Below are 15,622 nucleotides of genomic sequence, written 5' to 3'. Positions count from 1 at the left end.
AAAACTAAACTTTCTTGATAGCAAGTTTTAACCTGTCGGCTTCATGATCTGTTGATGTCGCAAGGTTCTGGAAATTAAATGTTTAACGCTTTTGTAAATTACATTCCATAAACAGTTGGGGGAAAACAGCAAGCGTAATTCTAGGCAAGTAAGAGTGGAGCTTTATTTCCTTTTTCTTACAAATTCTTTTTAATAATTTTGTGATTTAAAACATAGTAGAAGTAATCATTTTTCTCAGACTAAAACAGCTCGTCAGTCGCTACAGGTTCCGACACACGGAACACTGCTCGATAGTTTGAGGTGCGACGACATGTATTGCTCCAAATATTTATTCTTTAAATGGAAAACAAAAAGTCAGGAAATTGACCGCGCTGAACGCTTGTTCCATTGTATAAAGTGACATGTTGTTCACCCTCGCTAAACGTGAATGTTACTTGGCGACATTTAACAGAACCAATACCGTTTTCTCCACGGGAAGAATTAGGTCCTATTATTTGAGCCCATAACTCGTACGTGGTGTATTTGTTGCAAATTATTTTCTTGTCAAACAACACCTCAAAACCACAATACCTATATTTCTCGCGCTGCAAAAGCTTTGAGGTAAATTGTCCAGTTTTAGACACCAAAAGTGTTCCACTCGTGGTGTCTGTTAACTTCAATTCTACAGAAGAAGGATAATTCTTACTGCCAAATAAGCACACTCCGTGTAACTCAATATCTTTATCCACAGAGAATTTGACGGCATCGTATAGCTCGCGACCATAACGACGATTTACCTCGTCTAACATCAAGCCAAATCTATAGCATCGTTGAATATCTCCGCCCAAACCAGATCTTTTGGTTTCTGGAAATCCCACCGGAGAACTCGCGACTGAATTCAGACGTTTGATAATACTGACGATGTCTTTTTTTCTTAAGATTTCACTGTCTAACACCACTCTAGCGAAATCTTCTTGCTTCATTGTTGGAAAGCGTATTCCTTTAATCACTTTTTCACCGAGAACTCTTCTCTTTATCGCACCATCTGCCGCTTTACCTTGCCTCTCACACTCCTTTGTTGCCCACAAGTCAACAGCTTTAAACAGCTCTATCTCTTCAACCGTCAGACTGTCTCTTGCGACTACTGCTTCAAGTAAGGACCTCTCAATTGCCACAAATCCATCTGACTTCAAGGTCTCTTCTGTCTGTTTATCGATAACTTTCCAGCATCGATCCATCAGGTCTTTCTCTTCATATTTCTGGGCAGAGGGCAGGATGCTGCAAACATTCGACGGATCTAAGTTGTCTTGCAGATATTCCATGCATTTATCAGCCAGTGAAGGCACCATGTATTTCTTCGCCAAATACAACACTCCCATCACATTACTTCCGCTTAAATTTACTTCATCGCTGTAAATGTAGCGAAACAACTCCAATACTCTCGTACTCACAGTCAGGCAGTTCAATAGAGTCCCCAGTCTCCGCCAGCTGACTGTGAAACATGGCTTCAAACACAGGACTGCTAATCGACAGCACGAACTTGTGAGCAGGAATCACTTGTTTACTTTCACTTTCGCCGACGTCAGTCTTGCGAACAATAAACTTCACATCGCTGAAGAGATCATTGTTGAACATAAAGTTGCTTCTTTCTCTGATGGTTGGTCTTGTTGTTTGCCAGTTTTTCTCGACGATAGCCATGGTTTGTGTACTGAGATCGACGCAGTATAGACGGAGAATGTGTCAGTTTGCTAGCCAGTGTAGTTTTCGTGGAAAGTTGGGTGGCAACTTGGGCCAGCGGTGGCTTTGAGAATTTGAATATAAAATTACTTAGGAGGAAGTCATCACGCAATCAGTTAGCGTGTATTAATAAGTTGTATTAATAAACTATCTATCTAACTAATATTCTTCAGATAATTCTGGTTTGAAATTACACATACACACAAGTTGCAGTTTATTGGAGCTATAAAGTTTTTACGAAACAATTGTTTGGGGAAACACCAAATGCACTGGTGAATGAAAGAATGATCAATTGTGCCTCAGGGTGATATTTATTTGGAGTGTGTATGTGGTGTATTTAAAACAGAAAACAGTGTGTAAACTCCGAGTCACAACACACACATGGCAAGAACTCAACTAACTCGATCGTACACGGCCTTCTTGTCACGTGACGACTCTACTAGTCCCAGGACTCCACATTCCTCCCCCCCAAGTTCTTAAACAAGCAAGAAAACAAATGTCAACGAGAAAAAAAAAATTAACGCCTCTGCCCTAAAACTTAAAACTGTTCACGGGGGAGGGAATGAGTCCATTAGTAAAAACGCTGCGGGGGGTTTCTATTCCTCACTGGGTATCGCCTGACAGGGGTAGTTGGCCCCGAGTCCCGAACCATTGTTGCACTGGGTGGTTCTCTGTCTCCATGGGCAACCTCGGGGTCATTTACATCAGGTACGGTTATCTCTGGATCCACACCTTCCTGCTGCAATGGGCTAGTAATTGGTAATGTGACACCAGGGTTGAAACTTTCTGTGGGTCGAGCAACTAGTTGATCGTGGTGTCTTCGAACCACAGTTCCATCTTCCAACTCAATTCTCGCAGACAAAGGACCCGTTTCCTGGATGATAGTTCCTGGAATCCACTTGGGGCCTCTGGAGTAGTTTCGAACATTCACTGAATCGCCGACTTCCACTTGACGCATTCGGCTATGCTGATCATGCTGTATCTTCTGTCTTGACTGTGCTGCATGTACCCTTGCCGCTACATCTGGTCGCAGCAGATCGAGATGTGACCTCAGACTTCGTCCCCAGCGTAACTGAGCAGGAGACTCACCCGTGGTGCTTTGGGGGGTAATACGATAACTTAATAGGAACCGAGCTAACTTGGTCTCGACAGTACCATCACCTTGCTTCTTCATCCCTTGCTTAAACGTCTGCACCGCTCGTTCTACGAGGCCATTTGATGATGGGTGATAAGGAGCAGAGGTAATGTGCTTGATGCCATTTTTCTGTAGAAATGACCTGAACTCGCTGCTAACAAAATTGGACCCATTGTCTGACACTACAATCTCTGGTAGGCCGTGTGAAGCGAAGGTTGTCCTCAGCTTTTCAATGGTTGCGCTGGAAGTGGCAGAATTCACACAATGGATATCCATCCATTTAGAATGTGCATCAATAATTAGGAGAAACATCTTGCCCATAAAAGGACCGGCATAATCTACATGTACTCGAGACCAAGGGCGGCCTGGCCATTCCCAAGGGTGCAACGGTGAACTGGGTGGCTTCTTTTGGTGGCTTTGGCAGGTAACACAGCTTTTCACCTTTTCCTCCAAACGTGAGTCCATTTTCGGCCACCACACATAGCTCCTAGCTAGGCTTTTCATTCTAACAATACCGGGGTGGGACTCATGAAGTATGTTCAACACTTCCTCTCTCCCCTGTGGGGGTATCACGACCCGGGATCCCCAAAGTAGGCAGCCAGCATGTACACTCAATTCCTCTCTTCTAGCAAAATAAGGCTTCAGGGCTTCTTCTTCGACTGCCATGGGCCATCCGTGAAGGACGAACTGCAGAACTTGAGAAAGTACTGGATCACGGGCTGTCCACAACTTCACTTTAGTGGCATCCACTGGGCTGGTGTTGATGGTCTCTAGAAGGTGTATAATGTCCCCTGGGGTGGGCGTGGTCTCTGGAGCAACTGGAAGGGGTAGACGAGTGAGGGCGTCTGCGTTTCCATTCTCTTCACCAGGGCGATAAATAAGCTCATACTCATACGCAAGCAAAGTCAATGCCCATCGCTGCATCCTACTTGAGGCCATTAGAGGTGTGGCTCGTTCAGGGTTAAGCAGCCCCAAAAGTGGTTTGTGATCTGTGTAGACCTTGAAATGACGTCCAAAAAGAAATTGATGGAACTTCTTCACGGCAAAAACTACAGCTAGTGCCTCTTTATCTAGGTGGCCATAGTTCCTCTCTGCTGTGGAGAGTGTTCGTGAGGCATATGCAACTGGTTTCTCTGAGCCATCTTTCATAACATGGGCCAGCACTGCCCCAATACCATAGGGTGAAGCATCACAAGATACCACCAACTCTTTCTCAGGATCATAATGTACGAGTACATCTGATGATTGAAGTCGATTCTTGGCCTTATCAAACGCCTCTTGTTGCTCTGTACCCCATTTCCAACAGATATCTTTCCTCAGAAGCTCGTGCAGTGGCTCCAGGGTGGACGATAGGTCGGGCATGAACTTGCCATAGAAGTTAAGCATCCCTAGAAAGGACTTCAGCTCAGAGGGATTGGTTGGGGTTGGAGCCTCCTTGATGGCCTTCACCTTTGCTTCAACTGGATGGAACCCTTCTGCATCAATTCGGTGCCCCAGGCACTCCAAAACGGGCTTCATAAATTGGCACTTTTCAGCTTTGAGCCGCAAGCCAGCATCAGAAAGGCGTCCCAAAACTTTCTCGATGTTGTCTAGGTGCTCTTCCGTGCTGGGCCCTGTGATGAGGATATTATCTAGCAAGACTCCTGTCGAAGGTATTCCTTGCAGCAAACCCTCCATGATTCTCTGGAAGATGCCGGGCGCTGAAGAGACCCCATACGGAAGGCGGTTATATCTAAAAAGGCCTTTATGGGTGTTAATTGTCAAAAACTCCCTTGAGTTCTCATCCACAAGCATCTGCTCATAAGCATGGCTCAAGTCTAACTCAGTAAACGTTTGACCCCCAGCCAACTTTGTGTATAGATCATCGAGCTTGGGGATAGGGTAGCCATCCAATTTCGAGACCTTATTGACGGTAAGCTTGTAATCTCCACAGACTCTTACTGTGCCATCACTTTTCATAACTGGGACAATGGGTGTGGCCCACTCGGAATATTGAACGGGTTCAATGGTTCCTGCCTTCTCAAGTCTTTCCAGGTCTTGCTCAATTTTCTCCCTGAGAGCATATGGCACTGGTCTGGCTTTATGGAAAATGGGGGTGGCTGTGGGGTCCACATGGATCTTGGCCTTTGTCCCCTGTAGGGTCCCCAGACCCTCCCCAAATAGCTGTGCATGTTTCTGCAAAATCTCTCCAAGTCGCTTGTCATGCGAAGTAAGTTGCTTAATCCTTGGCCAATTTAGCTTAATTTCTTCCAGCCAATTCCTCCCCAACAGAGCTGGGCCTTCTCCACTTAAAACTAACAATGGCAAGGAGTATTCGCCCCCTTCATAATGTACATCAACTGTACACACCCCTTCGGGCTTGACCTCTTCCCCAGTGTATGTACGAAGGACAATTCCTGATTTCTCCAGTGGCGGTGCCCCGTTTTGTGAGACAAGGTGTTTGTAGGTGCCTTCACTTATCACTGACAATGAAGCCCCTGTGTCAACTTCCATTTCTAGTGCTTGCCCTCCAACACTCAGCTGTACTTTGTATGGCAAAGGTCGTTTACCGCCAAGGGTAAACAAAGAATATGCACCCACACCCTGTTCTCTCCCCATTGCCTCTTCTCCCCCCTCTAGGAGATGGGTATCCTGTGGGGTGTCTGACTTCTTATTAGTACTAGGAGGTGGTAGTTTCCCTTTCTTTTTGTTCTGGCACACTCGAGATAGGTGACCCAACTTTCCACAAGCATAACATTTCGCATCCTTAAAATGACAGCTTCTGGGGTAGTGATTACCGCCACAGCGATAACAATTAACTTCGTTACCCTTTTCCACTTTAAAATCGACTTTGTTGAGCGAAGTACCCCCTTCCTGAGGGTCCCCCTTTTGTATCTCCGAGGCATCCTTATCCGCGGCCTCAATGGCGAGAGCCAGATCGAGCGCTCGCTTCAGGGTTAATTTCGGTTCGGCTAGTAAACGACGCTGTATTCTGATGTCGTGAACACCACACACAAGCCGATCACGTAGCATTTCATCTAATGTTGCCCCAAATTCACAGTGTTCGGTCAGGTGCCTCAACTCAGCTAAAAACATGGAAATTGTCTCACCTGGTTGTTGAGTGCGAGTGTTAAACTTGAATCGTTGTACAATAGCGGAAGGCTTTGGCATGAAATGTTCCTGGGCGAGTTTCGCTAAATCCTCATAGGTTTTGGTCTTCGGGTTCTCCGGAGCGACCAGACTTCGTATAAGCTTGTAGGTTTTGGCTCCCACGCTAACCAGGAAAATGGATCTCTTTTTGTCCGGATCGGTTATCTCGTTTGCTTCAAAAAAGTGATTTACACGCTCAGTGTAATGGCGCCAATCTTCCGTTTCGTTGTATTCGTCTAATTTCCCAAATGTAGGCATTTTCCGTGTAGACGTCGCTTCACTCTAGTCTACCTGGTCGTGGTATTCGATCACGTTCCTCGTCGCCAAAAATGTGGTGTATTTAATACAGAAAACAGTGTGTAAACTCCGAGTCACAACACACACATGGCAAGAACTCAACTAACTCGATCGTACACGGCCTTCTTGTCACGTGACGACTCTACTAGTCCCAGGACTCCACAGTGTATGAATGATAAAAGAATAACAATTGGGATAGCTGTGATGGCTGACAGAGCACACCTTGATAATATTCATCATAGTCTGTTCTGAGTCCATGTTCGGTGCTTCACTTTGTTGACATCCAGCGACGATTAGAACAGCGACTGCCGTCACATTGTTTTTAACCAGCAATTTGTGTGATTGCCCTATCGATTCTTTGGCGTCTATTTATGTTCCTGGGTGGAGAGATGGCACTGTGATGATGTTTTATTTTAGTTTTAGTTCCAATACTTTTGTGGTATATGAAGACAAATGAAATCATCATCATCATCATCATCATCATCATCATCATCATCATCAACTTTATTTAAGTGTCAAAATCTTCTAGTGTGCCCAAAAACGTCCACTGGTGGGGGACACTGGTACCTAAAAATTAGTTATTACAATGCAATATTCATAGTACGATTCATATTATATTCGAATATCTACTTTAGCTAAACTTAATTTTTTGCTTTAGTCGATGTTTATCTTTATTCTCATCACCTGTCTACCCCACAATGTTTTGATATTGTAAAGGGAAATTACATGTTGATCACTTTTGGAAAATTTTTATGTTATTGTTTTGAAATTGGTTGAGCTGTGGAGAATTTTATGACGTGCTCTTCTTTGAGAAATTCGAGAAAAAGCTAATTCACAAAGTTCTGCTTTTGTGCTTGTTGTCATTAAATTTTAAGTTTTCTGATTTCTCTAAAGTGTGACCAACGCGTTTGAAAATGGAGCGTCGGCTGTTTCTATAAGTACTTGCTTTATTTCTTAGCCAATTCAAAATATTCAAGCTTCCCACAGCATCAACAGTTTGAGGAAAAAGAGCATTTGCCCAAATCTGTGAAACACGTTCACGAAAATGTAGGAGGTGTAGCTGTGAAACAACATTGCAATACTTTACAAGAGTAAAAACGGCAGAACAGCAAAGCAAAGCAGTTTAAGCAAAACTTCGGCATATTTGGTGCAGAAAGTGAACTGATGAATGTGAGTTGAACAAAGCTTCCTTGTTCCTGTTTTATTGTGATATAAAGAAAGCTTTACATTTACAATAACGACTTCTTTTTCGCTCTAAAACAACTAATAGGCCGGAAGTTGTTTCCCATTTTAAGAATATGATGTCTCCTTTGTTATTGCAACAGATTAACCTTCATGCTAGTTGTGAGAAATTGATTGTATTTCAAAACCAGGTTTATGACAAATTATATCTGCTGACTGATACTTCTCTTTATTCTCTTTACCTATTTGTCCTATCTGGATTTGCATTTACTTCCAGAAGTGGATTTTGTAAATGCAGAAACCCTTCGCAGATTACATGCTATTAGCAGAGCGAGAAACGGCGATTTCATGCTACATGAAGTACACATCGGGGATTTTTTGCATTTTTGTAGTTTACCCTTTTTTAGTCTCGGTTTTAGTTCGGTTTTAGTTCTTGGAGTACGTTCTAGATGCTCGGAGCATTATACAGTGGAACCCCGATATAACGATATGCCAAGGGAGCAGTAAAATAATATTGTTATATATAACGATATGGCCGTAAAATAACCGAAAATATCGTTATATCGGTGTAAACCTAACAAGTACTTTTTACTGCATATTAGAGGAGGATAAAGAGAATAATTTTGATAAGAACACAGTATCAATTTCGTTTTGCTTCGTACAAAGCTGTTTCTAGAAACGTCAGAGATGACTCGATTACCGTAACGTTATTGCGTTAAATTCGATGTTTTGCAAATAAAATGTGACGGTGTACTGATAATATCGTTATATCGGGAGGATTTTACGTTCGGTCCGCTAATTCTCATCGTTATATCGAAGTTCGTTATATCGGGGTTCCGTTCCATACATTTTACTGTAACTTTTGCCGGGACATTGAATATTCATCGTTAAATCGGGAATATCGTTATATCGAGGATCGTTATATCGGAGTTCCACTGTATGTGGTTTTACTCTAAATGCAGTTGCTACACATTTATTTTAAATGCTCGGGATATAATGAAATGTATTACACCACCACCATCTTTAGTAAAAATGCGATTATCAGATTTAAACAGAACAGATGCTGTTTGCACTTCGTAGACAGTTATTTGAGAATTATTGCGATGCTACAGTTGGCACCCTTACAGTTGTACTAAAAATTTGTTCCTATGGCAACTCACTCTTTTTCAGTCTCCGTAAGTAATTTTTAGCCGAAAAAATTAAACCGGGCCAAGAAGTCTACCTAACACATTCATATTGCTTGCCAGATCATGCAGATGGGGCACATTGGCAAATATCAAAATGGAATGCCAAAAATGGCCAGAATAACCTTCAACATCGTAGAGGTCTAGCATCCAGTTTGTTGCAATGGTAACAAAATTGTTACCTGCAAAGACTCAAACATTTCTAATACAAATTGGTTGAGATATATTCTCTTTATATTTGATCAAAATTTGGTTGAGTCTATAATGTCATCAGTTTTCTTATTTGCATATTTTAAAAACTTGAATTTTTCTGGAACGAAAAGAGATATTTGGTAATAGAAAACAGACTTCTTGTTAACTTGTTAATCTTTTAAAACGGCTTTGATAGGACAGATGCGAATTACATCATACAGTGGAACCCCGATATAACGATCCTCGATATAACGATATTCCCGATATAACGATGAATATTCAATGTCCCGGCAAAAGTTACAGTAAAATGTATGGGACGGAACCCCGATATAACGAACTTCGATATAACGATATTCCCGATATAACGATGAGAATTAGCGGACCGAACGTAAAATCCTCCCGATATAACGATATTATCAGTACACCGTCACATTTTATTTGCAAAACATCGAATTTAATGCAATAACGTTACGGTAATCGCGTCATCTCTGACGTTTCTAAAAACAGCTTTGTACGAAGCAAAACGAAATTGATACTGTGTTCTTATCAAAATTATTCTCTTTATCCTCCTCTAATATGCAGTAAAAAGTACTTGTTAGGTTTACCCCGATATAACGATATTTTCGGTTATTTTACGGCCATATCGTTATATCGGGAGATTCGATATAACGATACTTCGATATAACGATATTATTTTACTGCTCCCTTGGCATATCGTTATATCGGGGTTCCACTGTAGTAGGAATTTAAGGAGGCTCTTAACGGTTTCCAGCAATTTCCATCCTTCATACTTTGATGGCTCAGTACTACAAATATTTATCAGTTGCTGCAACAATTATAATATTAAACAAATGTCCAATCATTATAATTACTAAACAAGTTGTGGTCATATTCACTACGTCACTGGTAACCATAGCAACAGAAGTATATGTTAAGAACACCCTTAATTTTTGCTTTAAGTGCTTATAACTCGAAAACAAGCTCAGTGGCCCCCATTTTTATGATGAAAGAATGATAACCATGTTAAGATATAACTTTTGGCAAAGTTTTAAAAAATTCTGTTCTGTGGGTTCAGAGCCACCTTACATTTTCGAAAATTTAAGGTGGCTCTGAACCCACAGAATAGATTTTTTTAATTAAACTTTGACAAAAGTTGTATCTTAACATGCTGATCATTATTCAATCATAAAAAAATGGGGGTCACCGAGCTCGTTTTTGAGTTATAAGCTCGTAAAGCAAAAACTAAGGGTGTTTTAACAGGTTAAACCGTTGCTATGGTAACTTGTAATGTCAAGAAAATAATCGTGACTTGTTCATCAGTGGTTGGGCATCTGTTTAATACCAAATCTGCTGTGTCAACTGAAAAAGAGTTGTATTATTGATTCGTCAAAGTTGAGGTGCTGAAAAATTCAGGAAACTGTCTTGAGCCACCTTTAATAAAAAAAGATGTTTGTGGGGTCGTGGAAAAACTGGTGGGAACTTGGGTTTATTCAGTGCGGTGTTTTTTTAATTTGCAAGACATGTCAACTTTACAGTTTAGTTCATCCGTGACGGATTTCATGCACCTACTCAGGCGAAAGCTTCTTAATGACTGTTTTATTTAATTGTTATTCAACCCTTTCTCTTTTCTTCACGTTATCATTGTCATGTGTTTAGCTTTCTGCGTTTTTAAATTTTGTAATGTACATTGACTCTGAAAAGCCCCGTGGGGACGAGCCAATAAAGTATGTATGTATGTAATGCTTGAAATGTTTACTTGCAACGAAATAACTGTGACGATTGAAAGTGCTAATTGACAAAAGTAAAGGAAAATCTTTACATTTAAATTTCAAGCCGAGGAGAGTTATTATAAGATTAAAAAAAAACAGTTCCTTAAAGCTAGGCACACACTAGGGGACTTGTCGCAGGGCATAGTCGCAGGGACTTATCCCTTAGCGTGTACACAATAGAAAATTGACCGATTTGTGGGACTATTGGTCCCTGCGACTAGTCCCAGAAATCAAACCGGCTTAATTCGTGGGACTAGTCGCAGGAACCAAAAATGTGGTCCCTGCGACTAGTTTTCGATGCAAAATACAAGTACACACTAGAGGAAGTGTTTTTCATTCTGTGATAAATTGACGAAAATTGTTTATTATAACTTCAGAGAGAAAACAGCAATTCAGGAAATTCGCCCTTTTTAACGGTCGTTCCATTCGTATTATAATAATAATAATAAATAATTTACTTATATTGCGCAATTATCAATTTAAAAATTTTCAATTGCGCATTACAATATAGTTAAAAAAAAAACTAAAAATTTAAAATTTAAATTCACAAGCTAAAAAAAGATTAAAATGTATATGACTATAAAAAGAAATGTACAATTAAAAAGCTTTTAAAAATAAAAAGGTCTTGATGGCTTTCTTAAAACTTTGCAGAGATGGCATGTTTCTTATTTCACTTGGAAGATCGTTCCATAATTTAGGGGCGGCCACATGAAAAGAGCGATCCCCAAGCGTTGCGAGTGATTTACATTGGCTATAATTAAGGCGTAAACCATTGTTGGAACGCAGGTAATGTCTTCCAGCAGTTTCTCTAACGGAAATAAGTTCACTTATGTAGGCTGGAGCAAGACCATGTACGGCTTTAAAAGTAATCAACAAAATTTTAAAAACTATACGATATGTAACAGGCAACCAGTGCAATGACTTGAGCAGAGGTGTGATGTGGCAATATCTGCTCTCCTGGAAAATCAATCGCGCAGCTGCATTCTGAACCCTTTGTAATTTTTGAAGATGGCGTTCAGGCACTCCAAATAGGAGACTGTTACAATAGTCAAGCCGGCTTGATATAAAAGCATGAATCAGTGTTTCTGTGCATTCTTTGGTTAAGAACCTTCTAATTCTTCTAATGTTGTAGAGATGATAGAACGCTGCGGAACTGGTCTTAGTGATATGATCCACCATAGATAAGTTTGAGTCAAGCCAGACTCCAAGATTCTTAACAGGAGATTGCGGAACTATGTTTGCATTACCGACTGTAATGTGCGAGGTGTTTACTTTGGCAAGCTGCTGTTTTGTGCCAATCAGAAGAAACTCAGTCTTATCCTCATTCAGTAGTAGTTTATTATCATGCATCCAACTCCTGATGACCTGAATACAACGCTCGATGGCAGCAATAGCATCTGAGTGACCCGTTTCATCTGCAGGGCTAAAGGAGATGTAAAGTTGGGTGTCATCTGCGTAGCAATGGACAGATGGAAGAAAATCTTGAATGACATCTAGTAGCGAGCTCGTATAGATCGTAAACAAGAGCGGCCCAAGACAGGAGCCTTGAGGAACCCCGCAGTTCAAATAGAAACTCTTAGACTGACACCCACGAACCAATATCCGCTGACAGCGTCCTGATAGATACGATCGGAACCACTCAAATGCCCTGCCTCCAAGTCTCCGCTTTTTGAGTGCCTTCAGCAAGATATCGTGGTCAACTGTGTCAAAAGCAGCGCTAAGATCTAACAGCACGAGTAGAGTTACATGCTGCTTATTCATGTTTAGGAGGATGTCGTTTTTGACTTTCAGGAGTGCAGTTTCAGTGCTGTGGTTCTCTCTGTAAGCCGATTGCGCGATCGGGTATAAGCCCACATCAACCATATGATCATGTATCTGATGAAAGACTGCCTTCTCCGTAAGCTTCGATAGGAAAGCCAAATTGCTAACTGGTCTGAAGTTCTTAAATGTAATATCGAGACCTGGCTTCTTGAGTAATGGGCAAACTAGCGCTTCTTTCCAACTCTCAGGAAAGTGACCAGCTTTTAATGATTTATTTACGATTGAAGTGATGACCGGAAGTAGAGCGTCACATTTGCTGACCAAGCGGGAGGGCATGGGATCAAGTGGACAGGTCTTCAACGCCGAGTTCTGGATTAGTGATTTAACATCTTTGTCAGACAAAGTCTTGAAAGCAGATAACGTTGGAATTACCATAGCATTACTATTAACAGTAATAGACTCCACGGGAACCGTTAAATCTGTGATATCAGCATCAATTTGTCTCCGGATGGTATCAATCTTTGTCACAAAATATTTTCCCAGTTCGTTAGCAAAAGTCGGAGCATGAAGGTTTGGAGGTAGCCCGTCGTCCTGAGACTGATTAAACAAGCGCTTACTAGCACGGAATAACTTACGTTGGTCAAAGCTGTTTTCCTCAATAAAGTTAGTATAAAACGCCTGCCGTGCTTTGTTCATAAGATTGTTATTTGACCTCGACACAATTAGAGTATGGAGCATTCATAAATGTGAATGTTACATCTGAACATCGAACAGAGCTGACACAGTTTACTCCACGAAACGAAGGAGAGCCCGATATTAGAGCTCTTAAGCAGTACGTGGTATTTTTCTTTAAAACAATTTTCGTGTCAAACAACAGTTTAAAACCATTATAAAAGCTACCTTTCTCGCACTGTAACAGAACCGGAAAAAATTTTCCAGTTTTATACACCAAAACTGACTCACTCTCAGTGTCGATAACTTCTAAGTCTACCGAGTAAGTAGAACCCGTTTTTCCAAAGAAGCACACTCCGCGAAGCGCAATATCTTTGTCCACAGAGAAACAGATAGCATCTGTAACGCCATAATGACATCCGTCGGCACTGGTTGACAGCGAGCCCAATCTACAACATGTTTGTATATTACCAGTGTAAAGAGATCTTTCCCTTGTTGGAAGTCCCACTGCGGGAGTTGACACGGAGTTGAAACATTTAACGACGCGGACTATTTCTTCTTGCCGCATTAATAGTAAACGCATTCCTTTCAATATTTTTTTCCCAAGAATCTTTCTTTTTGCCATACCATCTGCCGCTAAGCCTTTCCTCTCGCATTCCTTTTTTGCCCACAAGTCAACAGCTTTAAACAGCTCTATCTCTTCAATTGCGAGACTATCTCTTACAACTACTGCCTCAAGTAAGGACCTCTCAATTGTCACAAATCCATCCGACCTCACAGCCTCTTCTGTCTGTTCATCGATCACTTTCCAGCATTGATCCACCACATTAGTTGCTTCATATTTCTGGGCGTGTGGCAAAATATCAAAAACATTTGCTGGGTTTAAGATTTCCTGCAGATATTCCGTGCATTTATCAGCCAGTGAAGGCACTATGTATTTCTTCGCCAAATACAACACTCCCATCACATTACTTCCGCTCAGCTGCACTTCATCGCTGTACATGTAGCGAAACAACTCCAACAGACTCTCGTACTCACAGTCAGGTAGTTCAATACAGTCTCCAGTCTCCGCCAGCTCACCGTAAAACATGGCTTCAAACACAGGACTGCTAATCGACAGCACGAACCTGTGAGCTGGAATCACTTGTTTACTTTCATTTTCGCCATCAGTCTTGCGAACAACAAACTCCACATCGCAGAAGAGATCGTTGTTAAACATAAACTTGTTTCTTTCTCTGATGGTGGGTCTTGTTGTTTGCCAGTGTTTCTCGACGACAGCCATGGTTTCTGTACTGAGTTTAACGTGGTATACACGAAGAATTTTTCAGTTTGCTAGGCAGTGTAGTTGTCGTGAAAAGCTGGGTGGAACTTCGAGACAGCGGCGGCTTAGAAAAATTGAATCTAAAATTACTTAGCAGGAATTCATCACGCAAACAGTTAGCGTGACCAGGAAATGTTTCTGTTGATTTCAACATCTCCCGGTCACGCTTACTAATTTTCTTGAGACCATTAGGGTTTAAAAATAACGCGCGCACAAGTTGCGTCTTATATGAGCGATTAAATTATTTACAAACACTTGTAGGAAAACAGGAAATGCACAGGTGTTGTTAAATGCAAAACTGTAAAATTGTATCTCTTAAGTCATTGGGAAAACCGCTTATCGAAGGCGCGAAGTGCCGGTCGTCTTGCAAGCTTCGCACGCCCGATTGTTTTGCAGGCTAGTTTTTTTTTTGTTCGTCACACATGTTTAGTTACGTTGTTTAATTTATTCCGTTAGATTTCTATTTCGCCTTTGTTAAGTTTCATTGTGAATAACGAGTTCAACCTCTCGTCACGATAGTTTGTCTCAATCGCTCGTCCATTTCGATTTAAGTTACGTGTTCCTAAAAATCATGCAAAGTTTGAAGGTGTCTAGTTTTGGCTATTTTTGTCGTTATCTTTTCCCTGTCAATTTTTGTTCGTGTTCTTAACCGTACAGTGCTTTTCTTTGTAGCAAATATATGTCAAGTCTGTCGGAACTTTTATTATTTGACCTCGACACAATACATTAATATTGGTTGGATAAGTGGAAATAGAGTGTTAATTCCAGTTATAAAACTAAACGCCGCAAATTATAACGAAATGTCAAACTTTAAATGGATTCTTATTAAACCCGAAAACATATGTAAGCCAGCCATCTTAATGGGATCCCGTCATCGTCATTGTATGGTTTTCTGTCATATAAGTATGTTTTTGTAAGGGACAATTGAAAGTTGATTGCCTATGTTGTTTTGTTTAAAAGGTTTTGCCCATCTGGGAAGGAACTACGAATGTTCTATCGCTAGATGTACTGAGGTCCGTGTTTAAAAGTCAAGGACAGGTAAATTGCGCTTAGAATTAAAATAATGTTTTCGTACAGTAGTGATTTTTAATTTGTCGTAGTTATGCCTTTTCTATGTTAGATTTGCGGAACTGCCTGTAATCATTATCTTGATTGCATTCAGTATCTCCCGCTTCGTGGTCTTTTGATTGAAGCGTGCATTTTGCGCAGTTCTTTGCCTTGCGTCAGCGAAACATTCAGACCAGCAAAGACAAACCGAGAATAA

At 41.1% G+C, this 15,622-nt stretch overlaps 1 protein-coding gene and 1 pseudogene across 1 annotated transcript in view; one reads left to right on the top strand and one right to left on the bottom strand.

Moving 5' to 3' along the window:
- The window catches only part of LOC144646176 (acyl-CoA dehydrogenase family member 11-like), a 117,213-nt gene that overhangs the window by 67,420 nt on the left and 34,171 nt on the right, over nt 1-15,622 (top strand). The gene's annotated exons all lie outside the window — the stretch shown is intronic.
- Nucleotides 231-1,747, bottom strand: LOC144646202 (BTB/POZ domain-containing protein 6-like; annotated as a pseudogene).

This window comes from Oculina patagonica, chromosome 3, assembly GCF_052425735.1.
Source record: "Oculina patagonica isolate OP01 chromosome 3, crgOcupat, whole genome shotgun sequence".
Classification (NCBI taxonomy): domain Eukaryota; kingdom Metazoa; phylum Cnidaria; class Anthozoa; order Scleractinia; family Oculinidae; genus Oculina; species Oculina patagonica.
The sequence above is the reverse complement of the archived record's forward strand: the minus strand, read 5'-3'. Positions and strand labels throughout refer to the sequence as shown.